Here is a 20,143-nt window from a genome sequence, read left to right as displayed (position 1 = left end):
ACTGAGACTCTCATCAGCATTTAGAACACAGTAAATGCTTAATAGATGCTTCTTTATTCATTTTCCATATAGAATGTAACTTTTTTGAGAGCAAAGATAGTACAACATCTGGTTGCTCTTAGGTTCTTGTCAATGACTTGGCAAAAATTGTTCCATTTGAACGAATAGCTAGTGGGACCCTGAATACAGTACTGTGCTGGGATTCAAAGACCTTAGTTCAAATCAAACCTCAATGCTTACCAGCTCTACAACCCTGGGCAAGTCATTGAACCCCTATTTACCTTAATTTCTTCAACTATAAAAGGGAGTTAATAGCAGTACCATCTCCAAGAGTTATTGGAAAGATCGAATGAGAAAATTAGCACAGTGCCTAGTCCAGAGTAGATATAATAAACACTTATTTCCTCCTCCCCCTCACTCATTTCATTTTTGTCTTTGTACTCTCTGAGCCTAGCATAGCCCTGGTACATAGTAGGTGCTTCATAAAGGTTTTTTGATTGAATCATCTAACTCATCTGAGCTTCTCACCTGAGTGGGTGCTATATTTTACAGATGAGGAAACTGAGGCTTGGAGGTTGTGACTTGCTCATAGACACACAACCAGTATGTGTAAGAGACAGGATTTCCCATTTTCTCAGATCTTCTTGTTTCTAAGTCTAACAATTTAACTGTTACACCAAACTGTGGCCTCCCCATTTTTTTTAAAGTGGAAGAAATATACAAATTAGAAAGGGGATTCCCATCATGATCAACAAGCTTGCTAAGGAGAAAGGTAGCGTCCTCTGTCTGAGGACATGTTATAATTCCCTTTCGTCAGTAACGATGACTAAAAAATGTGATTTCTAACCATGACATTTGCTTAGATACAGAACACAAAGGCAGACCGTATGTGAGGAAAGCTTTGTGACAGAAGCATTTGAAACTGTCAAAGATAGAAATTAAAAAAAAGAAAACCCACAAAAGTGAAGGCCGCAGTGACTGTGATGGAGACCTCCAGACATGAGTCAGCTGCTAAAAATGCCCCAACGGATTTAAGAAGCTCTTTGTCATGCTCAAAAAACCAACATTTTTTGTGTTTTCCTTTGACTTTACATCTCGCTATTGCAAGGACAGGGCTAATTATTAGCTGAATGATATCTATTATTCCTGTGCTCTGCGAAGCTGAGCCGGATATGAGCCAAATATGGCCACAAACACATTACAGTGTGCAGCGAAATCAAAAGAATACAATAATTCTGTTTTCAAGGGTTAACGGTATTTTTCCTCCTACTCCGTTTGAATCATTGGACAAAGGTTCTACTGTTGTCTATTCTAGGCAGCTGTGCTGAATAGTAAAGATTTGGAGTTCTTTGTAGGCAGGAGAAAAATCAAGGCTTTGTCCCCCCTTTTAATTCGTATATTCTAGCAAACACCCATGCAGAACGGTTGGACGCTTGGAGTTGCAACAGGCTAAGGAAAGTTTGCACAGATAAACGGAGTTATTCTAAATTCTGTGCCTACCAAGCTCCGAATCACAAAGTCTACTTGCAAATCTGAAAATTCAGCCTGAGAAACTTTTTCTAACTGCCCACTATGTCCTGTGGGCTCCATTTATTTCCTTGAATGATGGGAAATATGAAAAAGGCCAATGTGCTGGCTCTCTCTTCGTCTCCTTCAGTCCTAAACAGCAGTTAGTGTTGAGTAACATGTAAGCAGGTTCTTAAAAGGAGTGGAAACTCATTTGTCCAAATGTGGAGACTTCCTGCCTCCAGCTTCTGTTTAATAAAAAGACTTTATGATCTGATTCAAGCCTCCCTTTCCAGGTTTATTCCTCACTATCCCTCTTATGACCTCAATATTTCACCCAACTTGGCTCACTTTCGGCTTCTCACAGGTCATTTGCTATCTCCAGGTGTTTGCCCAGGCTATTTCCCATGCCAGGAGTGTCACCCCCCAGATCCACCTATCTGAGCCCCCAACTTCCTTTAAAGCTCTGCCCAACCTGATTTCCCCCTTGTCCGCAGTTTGTAGTGTTGCCACTCCTGAAATGTGTTTGTATTTAACATAATTACTGCACTAGATTTAGAGATTCAAGGAACCTTAGAGACCATGCAGTCCAACCTTTTCACTTAACATATAAGTAAACTAAGATCCAGGGAGGTGAAGCTGCATAATGGATAGTGCACTGGGCCTGGAGTCAGGAAGACCTGAGTTCAAATCCAGCCTTGGACACTTCCTAGCTATGTGACCCTGAGCAAGTCACTTCACCCTGCTTGCCTCCATTTCCTCATTTGTAAGATGATTTAGAGAAGGAAATGCAAAATTATCCAGTATCTTTGCCAAGAAAACCCCAAAGGGGCATGAAGATTTGAACATGACTGACTGAAAAGTGAAATTCAGGAAACTTAAGTGATTTGATCAAAGTTACAAGGCAGTATCAGAGGCAAGATTTGAAACCTGGTCCTCTGATTTCAAAGTCAGAAAATTTCCCATTGTACCAAACTGCCTCAGTGGTGGGAGGTGGGGGTGGGGGAGAGTATCCAGAAATGCAAGTGTTATTAAAAAGGGCCTTAACAAAACTTGGATTAAAAAAAAGAAAGAAAATGGAGATCAAAGATTTCTGCAAATTGTTAAACTTGTTTTCACCACTAAAGGAAAGAATGACAAGATCATTTGTTAAATCTTGTAGTTATATATCTTTGTACTTGTTGTTCACCCCATAATAGAGACAGGAACTTTTTTTATATATATCTAATGCCTAGCATTATGCCTGATCCATAGTAGGCAAATGCTTATTAAATGAATGAGTAAATGAATTAGAAACAACTACGTAAAAAGTACTCTGAAACACTCAATAGTGGCTGCAACCATTTGGTGATTTCCCCGGAAAAGTTTTAGACAGTGTTGAAGTCATTCTAGGTACCTCCAAGTCTTGGAATATTTCTCCTCTTATAGTGACAGAGAATCCATTTGGGGAATGGCCAGAAAATTCCCGGGATCACAGTCCCAGAATCTTTGAGAGGTCTTGCTGTCCAATCCTACTTGAACAAGAATCTTTTCTATAATATCTCTGATAAGTGGTCCACCACCCTTTTCTTGATGAGCTCCAGTGACAAGGAATCCTCCCTAAATTTCCCCAGAGCCACATATAGACAACTGTAACTAATATCATTAATTGGTCCTGTAAAATCAGATCATTAGGGGAAAACAATGATGTAAAACAAGGCCAGGGTGTCCCACAGAGGAAAGGAATTGGATTTGGAGGAAAGACCCTTTTCCCCAGTGCATCCTTTGTGTCTTCTGGGGGAGAGATCTAGGAAAGCTTCAGATCCCACATCTTCCTCCCCATCTTCCTACCTCCATTATTTGAGAAGGAACTAGAATCAAAGCTTCAGCTTGGCCAGACTTGTGTGACTCTCACCAAGCCCTGATAGGAGCCCTTTCCCCTTTGCCTCTGCCTCCACCATAGCCTGTGAGAACTGAGTATCAATGAGCAAAATACTCTGACATTAACAAGGCATGCTTCCTAACTGCTGCCCCCCGGCCCCCCTCCAGGCTGGGGCAAAGTTTTATTGCTCCACAAGACTTTGACTACCCAAGATCCTTTTTTAAACTTTAACAAAACAGACCTGATAGACAAGGTGAATTACTGTCTAACTTTATGTGGTCCCTGTGAATAGGCTGGACCCGCAGGTGGGCAGGGTGGCTCATTATGTCTCTGCACATGTACTATGAACTTTGTGTCAGTTACATAAAGCTGAAATTGACTTCACTACAACTTCCACCCTCTGTTTCCAGTTCTCCCCTCTGGGGCCAAGCAGGACAAAGCTAATCCCTCTTCCCCCTGACAGCCCTTCAAATACTCGGGACAATAATTGTCCCCCCCACCTCGAAATCTTCTGTTCTTCAGGCTAAATATCCCAAGTTCCTTTGACCAATCCTTATGCTTGGTCATCCTGTCCAGCCCCTTTTGCATACTCTCCAGGTTATCAACATATTTCTTACAAAGCGGTGCCCAAAACAGAATGCAGTCCTTCATATGTGACCTGACTAGGACAAAGCACAGTGAGGCTGACACTTCCTGAGTTTGGTGGCATTGTCACTGTTTTGTTTTTTGAATTTTACGTCACATTTTGCTCTAAATTTATGTCTTGTCACTTCTCTACCTGGGAAACCATTCCTTGTAACAAAAAATAAAAAAGAAAGAAAATAAAGAGTTCAGGGAAATGAACATATGGCCGGCCTCTGACAGGATATGCAAGGTTCCCCAGTCATGGTCCCCCACCTCTGCAAAGAAGAGAAGGAGGTGAATTTTCTCTTCTTTTCTTGGGGGCCAAGCTTGGTCATTCAATCATTATATTATGTGGCATTTCTACACCCCTACATTCTAGCTTGTTTCTCTGGTGTCTATGGTCTTGGTGAGTGTTCCTAGGTAGTCTTTCCACTCCCCTTCCTTTTCAATCTAAAGCTCTTCAGATTAGCTGTGCCTTCTTTCAAGTCCTTACTAGATGCACACCATCCTTAGCCAAAGGCTGAGTACCTATTGGGGATGTTGTCTGTATTTGGATGTGGAACTAGATCCCCAAGGTTCCTTCTGATTTGGAGGATCTGTGTTTCTATGATTCTAAGACAAAATGACCAGAGGTTAAGGCAGACAGGACACTCACTCAAAGGACCTGGGCATTCAACGACCCAAGGCCATTCCTGATGATTTCAGCTCTTTAAATATTACAGAATCACCACACTCACTGTGGGGCTTAGAAGATTTAGACCGTTTGGGGATTCAAGGGAGGAAAAAGCATTTGTTCAGAGAAATTTTCAGACTCTTGGAAAATCTGAGGCAGGCCTCCTTGGCTAAGTTGAAAATTAACAAATGCCCAACAGAGACATTTCCCCCCACCCCCTGCAATAGAATGTCTGTGCCTCTTTGGGGCTTCAAGCCTCGTTGTGAGGACTCCCGGGGCTCTGCCTCCCTCCCCTGCTGCTTTAGCCACATTTCTGCCAGTAGCCCATGGATCACCACTCTCTTGCACGCTGGTCAGGAGCGCCCCAGTTCCCATGAAGATGTGACCTTTTCGGAGCCAGTGAAATTGTGTCTCTTTCTCTTTCTGTGCCTTCCCTGCTGGGCACTCCTCTGGTGACCCTTTTTTTACTTCTCTCTGGATCATGCTCCAGGAAAGGAAAGGGAAAAATTAAAAAGAAAGAAAGGAAGATTCTGAAGGATGTGTACTTAGATCAGGTCTTTAGAGAGACTTACGGCACAATTGCCATTGTTAGAGACTTTATTTAGGAGAAGATAATGTCGAAACTGAAAGGAACCTTAGTCCTTAGAATGCTAGAATACAGAATGTCAGCTGCAAGGGACCTTAAAATATTAGAAAACTAAGCAAGGCTTTAGATAAAGAATATTAGAATATAGAGTGTCAGAGCTAGAACACAGAATATTCTATGTTCCTTAAAACATAAGATGTTCCAACCAGAAAGTAGCTTAAAACATAGAATGTTAGAAACAGAAAGTACCTTAGAACACAGAATGTTGAAGCTGGGAACACAGAATATTCCAACCAGAAGAGAACTCATGACATAGAATGTTAGAAACAGAAAAGCCCTTAGAACACAGAATGATAGAACATAGAATGTGGGTCTTTAGAACACTGCTGGAACTGGAAAAGACCTTAGAACATAGAAAGTCAGCATTAAAAGTGGCTTTCAGATGTAGAATTCTAAGGGATTTTAGGATAGGAGTTCTTAACCTTTTGTGTGATGGAGTCCTTTGGTAGGCTAGACAAACTTTATGGCTGTTTCCCAGAATAATATTTTTAAATACTTAGGATTACAAAAAACCCCAATTATATTGAAGGACAGTTACAAAATATTTTTTAAAACTCAAGTACATAAACCCCTTTGAAAGAGAGAAAAGAACAACACAGAATGTTAAATTTGAGAGGGACCTTACAACACAGAATGTTAAAGCTGGGCTGGACCTTAGAACACAGAATGTTTGATAATAAAGTATGAGTTATTAGATGTGGAAGAAACCTTAGAGATCCTTGGAGATGCATTCTCTATCACATCAGCGGATAGCTGAGTAAACTGTTATAAAAATCACAACTTAGGCCTCCCATAATTCAATGAAAAGATTCAAGAGAGAAGACTTGGTTTTGAATTCTGCCTAGGCTACTTTCCAGATGTGTGACTTGGGGAGTTACCCTCTCCAGCCTCAACAGTCTTGCCTATAAAATGAAGAAGTGAGACTCGGGGATTCCCGAGTTCATTCCATGTACGAATCCCATATTCCTGTAAAGACTAATCTAGTATCTTACGTGATAAGGGAGAAGTAGTGAGCATATGACTCCTCCCATACACACTAATGACCTTTGCATCCTTTCCTTCAATGATGAAAACAGAAGGACTTCGCTGTTCACAGGAATACGTTGACTCCAGTCTTTATTTTCTTTCTGTTTTTAAGTTAATGTTTTATTGTTTCCAGTCATTTCCAGATTTCTTCCACAGTGAGTCTTCCCTTAAAAGAAGGAAGGCAGTAATTGACAGTGACCCCCCACTGAGAATGTAACTTGGCACCATGGTCCCCCACCTTTCCAAGGAAAAGAAGAAATGTCTTTGGTAGGGTCCAAGACTGGGCATTCTAATTCCACACCTTGTAGTTCCTTTTACAGCCTCACGTTCTTTTCATACATATTGTTGTCATTATTTTACCACTGCCATCCTGGTTCTGCTTAGTTCCCTGAATCAGTTCATACAAATCTTCTCACGTTTCTCTGAAATACTCAGCTTTTGCTATTCTTTATGAACCAATAATATTCTGTCCTATTCATACACCACAGATTCTTTAGCTATTTTCCTGGTCCTTCTTTTCCAGAGGCATCATGGTGCAATGGGAAGTCCACTTGACTCCAGAGACCAAGGACCTGTGTTCAAAGTCAATCTCTGGTGGTTGCTGCCTGTGTGATATATAAGTAATCATTTCACCCCTCTGGACCTCAGTTTTCTCATCTGTAATAATGAAGGGGTTGGAGTGGATGACTTCTAAGTTTCTTTCCTTCTCTGCATATATTTTACTAGGTCATATTATCACCAGATGTCTCCTCAAATTGCTCCTGTGATTCCTTTTAAGAGACCAATGACCACCTGTTCTTCCTCAGCAGATTTTCATGCTCTGATTTGCTGAATTCCTCAAAGACCCTGTTACCTTTCACAGCAACGTTGCTTCTGTCCATGAGTCTGGTTCCAATTTGTGCTGTTGGCATTGATGGGGGAAGATGGGAACTCAGTTTGAAAAAGGACTCCCCTCTACCTCTGGGTTTTGGTCCTGTTCATGTAATATCCCATCTGCGTGGCATGCTGCATAGTGCTAGATCAAGGTATCATCATTTACATTGTTGTGTTTGAACCCCAAGCATGAAAATTTGTGTGCATAAACCTTCCTATTTCCAGGGGTTTATAATTCCATTACAAAACTCCTTTGGACAGGCACAGCTGTAGCTGAGGAGCAAATAAAGGCCTAACCAAGGTCCGAACCATGGACAGAGCAGGAAATGGCTGCCCTCCTCTCTTTCAGGCAGCTTTTTTTAGTTATGTCCAGCTCATCCATAGCTGGCTGGGGGAGGGGAAAATGTTCTGAATACAAACCAGTGCTATTGAGCTTTGTATGTGGAATTATTGATTTCTTGATATTTACAGTTTGGAAAACTCTCCCATCTCTGAAATGAGGCCAAGTTCAAGTTGAGAATCTCATCACTGGCCTCCAGTCTGAATGCAGTTTCTGTTTGTCAATGGAACGCTATTGGACGCCGGCCTAGTATGACATCAGAATTGAAATGGGAGGCAAAGGTCTCTTCTTTGTGCCGAGAAAAAGACACCCACCATTGCTGGTCCCTGGGGATGCATTTTGAAATTTTGTGGGGTGGTTGAAGTCTTCGGTGGCTCATTGTGTGGGGGTGACCCTGCATCTTCAAGGCCATGTCAAGTAGAACACAAGCTTGGGAGGATGTCCACGATGAGAGACAAGGTCTTTGTGGTTCAAAAGGTTCAGATAGCCAGGGTGAACACAGGGAGATGATTTTTATGTTTTGGATACAACTCTTGAAGACTATTTGCAGAGTCACGATCTTTGTCGGCAGAGGGAGTGTGCTCACCACTGGAATCATTGATCTTGGAAGTATCAGTGTCTTGGGGACAGTAATACAGATGGAAGAATTGTGCCTTTAAAGAAATAAGCTCAATTTAGCTGGTGTTAGGTTGTGTATGGGGAATATCAGAACAAACCAACTGAGTTCAAGGACTTCATAGAGCTGGAAGAGATAGTGGAGATAATCTAGGCTGAGCACCTCATTTTCCAGATTTGAACAATTCCCACATGTGCTACTTTTCTGGCCTTGTTTGACCTCCTCTTATTTTCCTTATCTGAACCCACTTCTCTCTCTGAATGAAAATGTTATTGGTTTTAATAGAATATCAAAACTTCAGTGGAAACAACAACAATAATGCATATTTAATATATATTTTCAGCTAAAAGGATCCTGTGGCCAATCCCATCTAACTCCATCACTTAGCCCTTAGAGGAACCAAGGCCCAGAAAAATTAAATGATTTGCCTGTTGCCACACAACCAGTAAGTGACAAAACTGGGATTCAAACTAACAAAGGTGCTCTGCCTTCAAATACCTACTCGTTGTTTACAAAATGCTCCTCTTACTTCATATCATTTGATCTTCATAACATCCTGAGGAGGTAAGTAATTCAAGTTTTCCCATTTTACAGATGAGAAAATTGTGGTTCAAAGAGGTCGTAGGATCATAGGTTCATAGATCAAGACAGAAGACTTAGAAGTATGTCAACCCCCTCATTCTTCAGATGAGGAAACTGAGACCTCAAGAAGTTCAATGACTTGCCCAAGGTCGCACAGCTAGTAATTGGCAGAGCTTGGATTTGAACTTAGGTTCTCTCTCCAAATTGATCATTATTTCCACTGTCCCAAGGATATTCTTCTTACAGCTCTTCAGACTTCCTCTCTGAGCAATTCCTCTACTGACCCCAAGAGATCACTTATCCAAGGAAGAAAGGCACAGAGGCATGATTCAAACTCAGGCTTCCTGATATCTTTCCTAGGGATCTTCCTAGTATACAAGATCCCTTACTAGTCTATACTATATCTACCAACTTAGGATACACACATATGCCTTTTCATTTCTCATGTGTACTTAATATGATCCATTCAGCATGATAGTTCTTTCTCCAGTGTGTACAGAATTCTTCTGAATTGGCTGCTCTTTGCAGGCAGGGAATACTTTTATTTTTTGCCTTGTATTGCCCATCTATTACACAGAATTTAGTGTGCTACAATAAAGAGTTGCCTAGTAGGTTTTACATTCATCTAAGATTTACTGATCGCTAAATTTTCACTTATTTGTAAAGAGAATCTAAAGAATTATTTATACTTCTTTACCCCTTTAGGAGGTGTAAGTTCCTTTTATTCAAACTGGTGCAATTATAAGGAGACAAACCTTTGGCTGGGTGAGGGGTCAGCCATGCCCCTGGTGGCCTTTTAAAAGTGAACTGACCAGCTCTGGAGTTGGTCAAGCTAGAGGAGCTGTGGTAGTTGGGAGGGAGTCAGTCCTGGCAGCTGAGAAGACAGCAGGTGATGGAGGAAGAACCCAGCTCTAGAGAAGGAATTCCTCTTCATATTTTCCTTGTGCCTATTGTTGACAATGGCAGGAAGGGGCCAGGGATTCTTCTGTTTCTCCCCAACAATAGCATTTGGAGGAAGACTGACTCTTCCTGTAGAAGAAACCACCACACCATCAGAAAGCAGACCAGCTGTGGAAGAGAAGAGAGCTGCCAAGAGACTCAGCAGAGCCACATCCCCAGAAAAACCCGGTGCCAGGGTGGGCAGCATGGGATTACCATGAGAAGAGGAAAGTCATTGGGGCACTGCAGTGTGGGAGACATGAAATTTCCTTGGCCTTGGATGGTCTCTGAACAAGTGCACTGTCTGCATGTGCCCATTTTTCCACTGATTCCCTGGTATTTGTGAGAGAGCTCACCTCAGGTTTATGAGGGCTATTTTGTTACTACTGTTTATAGTATTCTAGTTCAATAAATATATTAGATTTGGGCTTAATTATATCATCTGACTGACAAATAAGGCCATCACACTGGTGAGAGGGAGCTTCTGGACTATCAGTCTGGGAGTGGAGATTCACAGAATTCCTTGAACCAGAAGTACATGAGTATGAGTTGGGAGGGGGCAGCTAGAGAAGGCAGATTCTACATTTCAGTGCCCTGTTCCCTCTTACCTGTGCTATTACTATTATAATAACCTCTGTTTTCCCTGCATCCAGCTCCTCTTTCCTCTCACCCATCCTCACACAGCCACCCAATGGACATTCTTAAAGTACCAGTTGGATCATCTCACACAAGAAGCTTCCTATTGCCCCCAGGATCAAACACAAACTCCCACTTGGCATTTAAAGCCCTTCATAACCTGGTTTTCACCTCCCCCCCCACCTTTTGGTCTCACGTTACTTTCCCTCATGAACTTGTATGTTTCATCCAAAGTGGTCTAGTTGTGATTCCCCATACACTGTATTCTAGACCCTTCCTAAATGCCCTTGTACAAGCCTGGAACGTGCTCCTTGTCTCTTGGGATCCCAAGTTCCCTTCAGGCTTCAGTTGAAATGCCGCCTTCTACAAGAGCCCTAATCACTAGAGTTCTCTCTCCCAGTTACTTCATATTTATTTGTACACTTTGTGCATAGATTGATACACACACACACACACACACACACACACACATATATGGGTGCATGAACCTATAGCAAGTATTGACTGTAATCTGCTTGAGGACAAGAACTGTTTGCTTTGCCTTTGTAGCCCTGGTTACAAACAAGTGACTCAAACATATTAGATGCTTAATAAATGCTTGTTGGGTTGCATTGAATTGGGACAAGCCTGTGAGATCAGCAGGGCAGGCGTTACTGTCTCATTCCCCCGCCTCCGAAAGTTCATCCTAAGCACCACCATCTTGATTCCATGCCATCTCAAATTCCTTTATGTCAGGCCAAACACCTGGCCAAGTTTTGAGTAATCCCTTTTATCGGCCTCACTGTACAATATTGACAAACAGGCTTTCTACATATAGAAATCCATTCCTCAGAGTCAATCCCTTCCTGACCTAGAGGGGAGTTTTCTACATCCCCTAAAGCTTATCTGTCAATATTCCACCATCAGTCCAATAAAAGGTATTACTTGAAACTTGACTCTACATTTTGTCTGACCAATAAAGGCAAGTAATTAAAAATATTGAGTGAGGTTGCAAGACATAGTGGGTGCCAGAATGTACTAGCAGTCACAGCTTTGAAAAATAATTTACTGCCCGATGTTGGGAATATGAAGCAGAAAACACATACACACGCACAAGTTTGGAAATTGATATTTTGAAGAAATCCCTTCCATTCACATTCTTGATATTTCTTTCTCTCTCTAATGTCCAGCACAATACCTGGCACATAGTAGGTGCTTAATAAATGCTTCATGATTCATGTCTGCAAGAGTTCATTAGAACTATAGAATGAGGAAGGTTAGGACTTAAATTAAAACCATTTTAAGAGGGCTATAGGCTTTCAATCTGGAAGGGACCCAGTGAAAAGAGCAAAGGACCTGGACTGAAATACAGCTTCTGATAACTGCCACCGAAGGTAACTCATTGGTATAGGGGATGGAGTGCAGAGCCTGAAGTCAGAAAGACAGGAGATCACATCCTGCCTCAGAGACTTCCTGGCTAGGTGATTCTAGAGGAATCATTCGACTTGTCAGTGCCTCCATTTCCTCATCTGTAAAATGAGCAAAATAATAGCACCTAACTCAGCATTGTTTCAAGGATTAAATGAGTTCCTGTAGGATAAAATCCTTTGAAGAGCTATGTAAATGCTACTGTTACTTCAGGTTCTCTATCCTTAAGAAAAATTGAGACTGGACTAACTTGAGCCCTGGATCTATGGTTACCTCATCTATTTGGGGTCCAGAATGGTGAAGGTCACAGAAAGTCAGCCCAGGAGCCCAGGTGGATTACAGAGGCTCTGACTCCAAAGCCAGGGATCCTCGCTGCCACTCTCACTTTGCCTGATGAAAAAATGAAAAGTTGGTGAAGGACTCGAAAGTGCATTCTTCCTTTCTCTTTTACCCAAGCTGTCTGATCCTTGGTTTACTCAGCTGTAAAATGGAACTCACATTCTTGAAGCTACTTCCCAAGGATATTGTTTCCCCTACCCCAGTAAAACTGCACCAAAAGTTAAATGCCCACCATATACAAGGCCCTCTTTTTCCTAAATTGTCCAACAGCTCTTCATCTGGGCCTCTCCATTTCCTCCAATATTCCCTGCCTTGTATTGTAATTTTATGTGCACGTGGCCTATCATTCAAAGGGGACTGGAAGCTCCTTGAGTGCAGAGGCTGGTTCATCTCAGGTTTTGTGTACTGAGAATGGTGACTCTCATAATAAATGTCTGCTGAATTAAATTCAGTCATTTGACAAACATACGTTAAGCCAGACTCTGTCCTAAGGGCTAAGGACACAGAGGCAAGAAGAAGGAGGAGGAGGAGGAGAAGAAGGAGGAGAAGAAGGAGAAGAAGGAGAAAGAGGAGAAGAAGGAGAAGGAGGAGAAGGACAAGAAGGAAGAGGAGAAGGAGAAGGAAGAGGAAAAGAACAAGAACAAGAAGAAAGGAAAGGAGGAGAAGGAGACGACTGCAATGGGCTTTCATTCTAACAGGGGACATAATGTGTACATCTGGGACTGTATGCAGAACATATACAAAATGTTTATGAAGTAGTTTGAGGAGGGCACCAGCAATTGGACAGGATCAAGAAGGAAGGAAGGAGACAAGCATTGGCTAATCACCTACCATGTGTCAAGCACTATGCTAGAAGCTTATAAATGTTATGTTATTTGATCTTCACAGCACTCTGGGAGGTAAGTGCTCTTATAATCCACATCTTACAGTTGAGGAAACTGAGACAAGGAGAAGTTGTGATTTGTCCTGGGTCAGCCAGCAGGGAAGGTTTTAAGTAGAACATGACCTTTGAGCTGAGTCTTGAAGAATGAGGTAGAGCTGAGGAGGAGGTACATTTCAGGGAGGGAGGGCACTCTGTAAAAATGCATGGAGTCAGGATGTAGAATACAATGTGTGGGGAGCAGGAAGTGGACCAGTATGACTGCATTGTGGAATGCATGGAGGACATGTGGTATATGAGAGAACTATAGCAGTAGAAAGAACACATGTGAAGAGATCTAAACACAGAGGAGTTTATGTTTGATGCCAGTAGTAATGTTGTCGTTAACATCTTTGTACTTCCACATCTTTTCTTACCATCAACAATATCCTTCTGATTATAGCCAAAGGTATGAGAAACAGTCACTCTAGACAAGAGAGCATGGAGGGTTTGTCACAGAATCACAGAACTGAAGAATTAGGAGAGATGTCAACAGTCAAATATGTTCAAATATGACTTCAAACATTTACTGGCTGTGTCACCCTGGCCATGTCACTTAAATACTATTTCAATTTCTTCATCTGTAAAATGGGCTAAGAAAAGCACCTGCCTCCCAGGGTTGCTGTGAAGATTGAATGAGATAATATTTGTAAAGTTCTTTGCACCTTAGAACTCTGTAGAAATGCTAGGTGTTTTTATTATCTTTTTGAACCAACACACAATCCCTGCTATAACTTACCTGTCCAACATCACTTGAAGACCTTCAAGTTTTGCTTGACAACCATCATTTTGTTGCCTCTCCCTGTGTTACCTCTCCAACACTTCTTGAGGTAGCCTCTATGTCTCTTGGACACCATTGACTGGAAGGAAATGTTTTCCTGAGATCAGATTAATCATCTCTCTGTTTCACTACCCAGCCCAATAGAAGACTTGGGGTCTTCTGGTCCTGGCACCTCTGAAGTCAAACCAAGCAAGTCAAATCTCTTTCACATGACAACTTTCAAATCCTAGAAGATAGTGATCATGGGCCATTCTGAGCCTTCTCTTCTCCAGGGTAACCCTCACTGAGACTTGTACTATTGGAAGGACTATCCATATGGATGGGATCTCAGAGCTATTGGAATACAAGACTGGAATCAAGGCTAAAGGACATGAGGAATCTCACGACTTCTCCTGTAGAGTTCCAAACTTTGCCAGAATAGATGATGGTATCTAGACTTGGAAGGGACCTTGAGGTCATCAAGTTCAACTTCCTCATGTTAAAGATGAGGAAACTGAGGTCTAGAGAAATTAAATGTCTCACAGACAGCAAGTGACCAAGCTAAGATTTGAACCCAGATCCTCTGACTCCATAGCCAGCACTATTTCAACCACTATTCGAACCAGTTCATAATCCTGGACTCAGAAATTCAAAACGAGCAACCGAGTCAGGGATTGTGATTTGTGTTGGTGAAAGCATCATGGCATGATCTACAGATTTGGAGCTGGAAGGGACCTCTGGGGGAAATGAAATCATGGTGAATCAAACTCTCCTGTTTGGCATTTAAATGCTGTTAAAACTGGATTCCAGTCTTCTTTTCTAACTACATGATTCAGTCAAACTGGTGTTTTTGGTGTTCCTCTCACTTGCCATTCCATCTCCCATCTCCATACCTTTCCATATGCTGTCTCCCATGCCTAGAATGTACTTTCTCCTGACCTCTGCCTCTTGAAAAACCTAATTTCTTTCAAAATTCTGCTCATATTATCTTACATATATGGCGATCTGAATATTCACCGTTTTAAGTGACCACAGTTTTGCTGCTTTATTTCCACGATTGTCATTACATCTACTATTCTATCTCTGCATCACTTTCTGCAAGCATTCCCATGTCAGCTGAATCAGGCTATTGGTCCTATCAGAAGTCAAGCATTCAAACCAATGCATTCAAAATGACCCTATCTCAGTTATTAAGAATTGTCTTTGTAAATGGACTTGCTTCCGTGGCCTGGCTTATTAACCTTAGAATTGATGTTGTAACAGCCGTCAGACGCTGGCTTCTGAGGGGCTACTCCATTAAGACAAATGGCTTTGAGAGGATGTTCCCACTTTCCTTGGAGAGATATTGTTTTGGTCTGTCCAGTGAAAGAGCAAACTAGCCGACAGTGTATTGATTTACAGTATGAAGACGCTCCTTCCCCAGATGGAAGGCTCGAAACTTTATTTTCCTTTAATGAAAGTTCACCTTCTGTAGACTAAAGTCTTCTGGGGGGTAGGAAGGAGGGAGGAGGAGAAGATTGTGAGGGATTTTTTCACCTACAGATTTGATTGCTTTCGGCCTTGTGGGAGCAGGACATCCAAGAAGGAAAAAAGGATTAGTGAAATTAACCCTTGGGAAAGATTATGGGAACAAGATAACTTCTCTAATTTCTAAAAGTCAGACTTTTTTTTAGAAAGGGAAACAATCAGACCTAATTTTTTTAAAGAAAATCCATTGACATTATTTTTCTCACCACATGATATATTCATTCATTCAAAGGTAATCACTGTATTGAGGAAAATACCCCATTCATTTTATTTCTAAGAATTTCTTTATTGTAATTTTGTTTGTACAATATAGCCATTATCCCTTAACCTTGTTCCTATCATTGAACAGTTCCCTGTAACCCCAAAACAAGCCAATCAACACAGTTAATTGATGAAATATTCCAGCCTCATAAGATAGGTTCCACACCTGGAGTTCTCACCTTGCTATCAGAGAAAGGCATTAAAAGCTCTCTATTTACCACCTGCAGACCCAAATGGGTTTCATTTCTTTGACTATTTAAACAGATTGGTCAAAGTTAAGAAAAGCTTTCAAATTCTTTCATTCAAAAGCATTGGTTAAATGCCTTCTCTGTGTCAGATGATATGCTAAGTGCTGAGGATACCAAACCTTACTTCTCCCTTCCCTTCCCTTGAATTCCCTTCCCTTCCCTTCCCTTCCCCTCCCTTCCCTTCCCTTCCCTTCCCTTCCCTTCCCTTCCCTTCCCTTCCCTTCCCTTCCCTTCCCTTCCCTTCCCTTCCCTTTCATCAAACACAAATAAAACCTGAGACTGAAATAAGCATTTGAGTAAATAAAATATGCATTTCTATTTTTGAAGACGTTTTGTATTCTTGTTCAATTCAATAAACAACTGTTAAATACCTACTATGCACAAGGCTAGGTGCTTTTCGATGTGAACCAGAATCCCAGAAATCTCCATTTTCACTTCAAAAGGTAGAAGTGAGAGTTCAGCTTTGGGAAAAGGGAAATTCCCCCGGGGTGATTTTCTCCACAATCCAGCTGGACAGATATCTGGCGATGAGGGGCCACCAACAACCAGATTCTTAAAGGGCCAGCCAGAGATCATTGCTGAGAACCTTGAGTACTGTAGAGATGCCAGTTCAGTGAGATCTGGAGGATTTTTTGCGTCCTTGGTATTCTTGAATGTGCCTCAAACACTTCTGCCCAGAATGCCAGGGCTCCTCGGACAAATTCTGCTTTGGTTTTAATACAATTTGAAGTTTAGGTTTGACACAAACAAATGAAAAATGTGACCTTTAAAAAAATAAAACCTATTATATATTTAATTTCATTTAAATTGTTGTAATGTCCCTTTAATTTAGCTCTTTAAAATGTCGGCATGTTAACATCAAGGGAGAAAAGGAACAATTATTTATTAAGAACCTACTATGTGCAAGGCACTTTACAAGTATTATGTCATTTGTTGTTTAGTGTTAATAGCTACAATACTAACTTTGCATATACACATCATATTTTCATAATCTTTTTCATTATCTTTCTGATTTAACTCTTGCTAAAATGAGGTTTTGGTGCTAACATCAAGATATACGTTAACTTTTAACAAGAGTAGTGATAATTGCAGTCTACATGATAAATTTTCTTTTGCTTTTTTCATATCTGGTTTAACTCTTAAAAACTGGATTTAATACAGAGGCAGATTTTAATCAAAATAATATGGAATGGGATCCTAATAATAGTAATAGTAACTTGAGTATACACGTTACGTTTTACTTTATTTTTTCATTATTTTTTAGGTTTAACTTTTTAGAACTAGGTTCTGAAGCTAATATCAAAACAGACATTTGGTAATAGTAATAACAATGAGACTTTGGATATGCTTAACCAATTCATACTGATAATGTGACAGAAAAATCTTGAGAAAAAAGAAAAACAGGAGATAAAAGAGGCTTTGTGCCTTATGGCCAGAGGTTTCAAACAAACCTAAACACCAAAATATTAGAATGCCCACACAGAAGACCATTGTCACTAAAACTAATTAGTGTTCTGCTGGTTAATGCCTGAGCCTCCACGCTGTCTTGACCTTCCTGCACATTGTTTCTAAGGGGGTGTCATAAAGCAGAGGGAATACAAGCCCCCTCCCCCATATAGCCTCAGAGGTTTTCTTTATAAGTAGCTCAATTGATCATCACAATGCCGCCTGTGTGGAGGACTCCTTTAAAGATACTGCTTATTAGATCTTGATTACAAGGAACCAGTGAATTAAAGTAATGTCCTGCTAGGGAACCGTTTCCAGGGTGGAATGACGGCTGTTTCTCTTTAATGCCATCCTGCCTGCTCTCCATGGCACGCGTGACTTTGAAAGTTAGCTTTCTGGGGAAAGATGCAAGGCAGGCATCCTTCACAGGAGAAGCTTTGCCCCCATGAGGCTTCAAAGGAGGATTTGGGGGTTTACAAAACTTCCAAAGATCATAGTATCCCAGGGAGGCAGCAGGCAGTACGGCTAAGACTGTTGGACCTAGAGTAAGAGGAAATGGGTTTGAATCCCATCTTTTCCACTTACAGCATAGGTTTCATTCATTTTCTCTGGGCCTCAGTTTCCTCATCTGTAAAAAGAGGGAGTTGGATTAGGAAACCTCTGAGGTCCCTCTTAGTTCTAAAGCTATGATCCCTCTCTTTGAGATTGCCTCCAGTTTACTTTTCTCTTTCTTTGTTTTTTTCTTTCTTACTTTCTCTCTTTCCTTTCTTCCTTTTTCTTTCTTTCTTTCTTTCTTTCTTTCTTTCTTTCTTTCTTTCTTTCTGTCTGTCTGTCTGTCTGTCTGTCTGTCTGTCTGTCTATCTATCTATCTATCTATCTATCTGTCTGTCTGTCTGTCTGTCTGTCTATCTGTCTATCTATCTGTCTATCTGCTACAGTAGAAAGATTGCTAGGCTTGGAGTGAGGAAAACTTGAGTTCAAATCCTACCTCAGACATCTGCTAGCTGTGTGACAAAGGAAAATAATTTACCCTCAGTTTCCTCATCTGTAAAATATAGATAATAACAGCACCCACCTCCCAGGGCACTTAGCACAGCATTTAGTAAGTGCTATATAAATGCTAGCTATTATTATTCTCTCAGTCTGTGTCTGTTTCTCTCTCTCTCTCTCTCTCTCTCTCTCTCTCTCTGTCTCCTCCCCCCTTCTTCTCCTCCTCCTCCCTTCCCTCTCCCTTCCTCCTTCTCTTTGTTGTCTTATATGCACCCATTTGTATACATGCTCTTTCCACCATTAGATTGTAAACTCCTTGAGGGTAAATAGGGGCTACTTTTGGTTTCTTGGTATCCCCAATGCTAAACATGATGCCTCCCATGCACCTAGCACTTAATGAATGCTTGTTGATTTGACTGTGGTCTTAGAGTATATGCCCACAATATCTTTGACTTGCCGGTGTGTGCGTGTGTTTGTGTGTGTGTGTGTGTGTGTGTGTGTGTGTGTGTGTGATGGACATCTTGGGCAATCTGATAAAGCTATGGTCCCCTAAACACCATAGTATTTTTAAATGAAAATAATAACATGCAGAAGTTTACAGGGGAAACCAATTACATAGAAATACATTTATCAAATTTTTTTTTAAAAGCAAACTCATGGACCCTCGGGGACAAACCCTTGCTCTATGGAGAAGTTGACAAATACTGTTCAGGACTCTGAATTAATTAAACCAAGTAACAAAGACATTTAGTTTCAATGATGCTCTTGTATTAAATAAAGGCTGAACTGTTGCTAGAGAACATGGAAACTGGAGAGACTCCCGAAACCCTTCACATTGGTACTTGGAACTCCCAAAGAAGAAGTTCGCTCTACCAATGTAGATCAGCAGCTTCTTTGCCCCTAATGGCCTTGGAGAGAATTTAAGGCCAGGAACTTTGTTTTGGTGATGGATGACAAAGTTGGGAAGGAGTGGCCAGAGATTATAGATTTTTATCCTAGAGAGATTTAAGAATGGATATCCTGCGTCAAAGTCCAAAAGCCAGTTAATCCAATCCATATCTGAACAAAGAACCCCCATGTCAATATTGCTAACAAATGGATAATCCAGATTTTGTCTAATGATTTCCAGTGAGAGGGGACCCATTATCAATTAATCAAAAGGATTTATGAAAAGCCTACTGTGTACCAGGCACAGTGCTAAATGCTGGGGATACAAAGAAAAAGCAAAGATTCTCTCCTCAAGGAGTTTACATTCTAATAGGGAGACAAGATGTATATAAATAAGTTTATACAAGATATATTCAGAGTAAATAGAAGGTTATCTCAGAGGGGAAGGCTGAGCAGCTGGGGAGGCTGGGAAAGACCTGCAGAAGGTAGCCTTTGAGCTGAATCTTGAAGGAATTTAGGGGTTTAAGAGGTAGCAGTGAAGGATGTGGAAGGTGGGGCAGAGCATTCCAGTAAGGAAGACAGTCTTTGTAAAGGCACAGAGATTAGAGATGAAATGTAATGTATGAGGAACAGCCAAGAAGGCCAGTATGGCTATACCCAAGAGTGAGGGAAGTAGAGTTAAGAAAGAACAAATATGAAGAACTTTAAATGTCAAACAGAGGACTTTATATTTGATCCTAGATATGAAAGGGGGCCACATTAGCTTTAACATTTAGGGGAGGGACATCATCAGACCTGTGCTTTAGGAAAAAAATCACTTTGGCAGTTGTATGGAGGATGGACTGGAGAATGGAGAGACTGGCCAAGGTCCTGAACCTGTCTCGGTCTTTAGCAACTCCAAAGGACTTATTCATAAGCTCCTGGGGGCTAGGAAGCATACATTAGACCTCTTTGTATCCCCTCCAGTGCTGAGAGGAGCACCTTTCTTGCCCAATTTAGAAGCTATATAAGGGTAGCGGAAAAGATGCTTGACTAG

The sequence above is a fragment of the Notamacropus eugenii genome, chromosome 2 (genome assembly GCF_028372415.1).
Source record: "Notamacropus eugenii isolate mMacEug1 chromosome 2, mMacEug1.pri_v2, whole genome shotgun sequence".
NCBI lineage: Eukaryota > Metazoa > Chordata > Mammalia > Diprotodontia > Macropodidae > Notamacropus > Notamacropus eugenii.
This window is presented reverse-complemented; position numbering follows the sequence as displayed.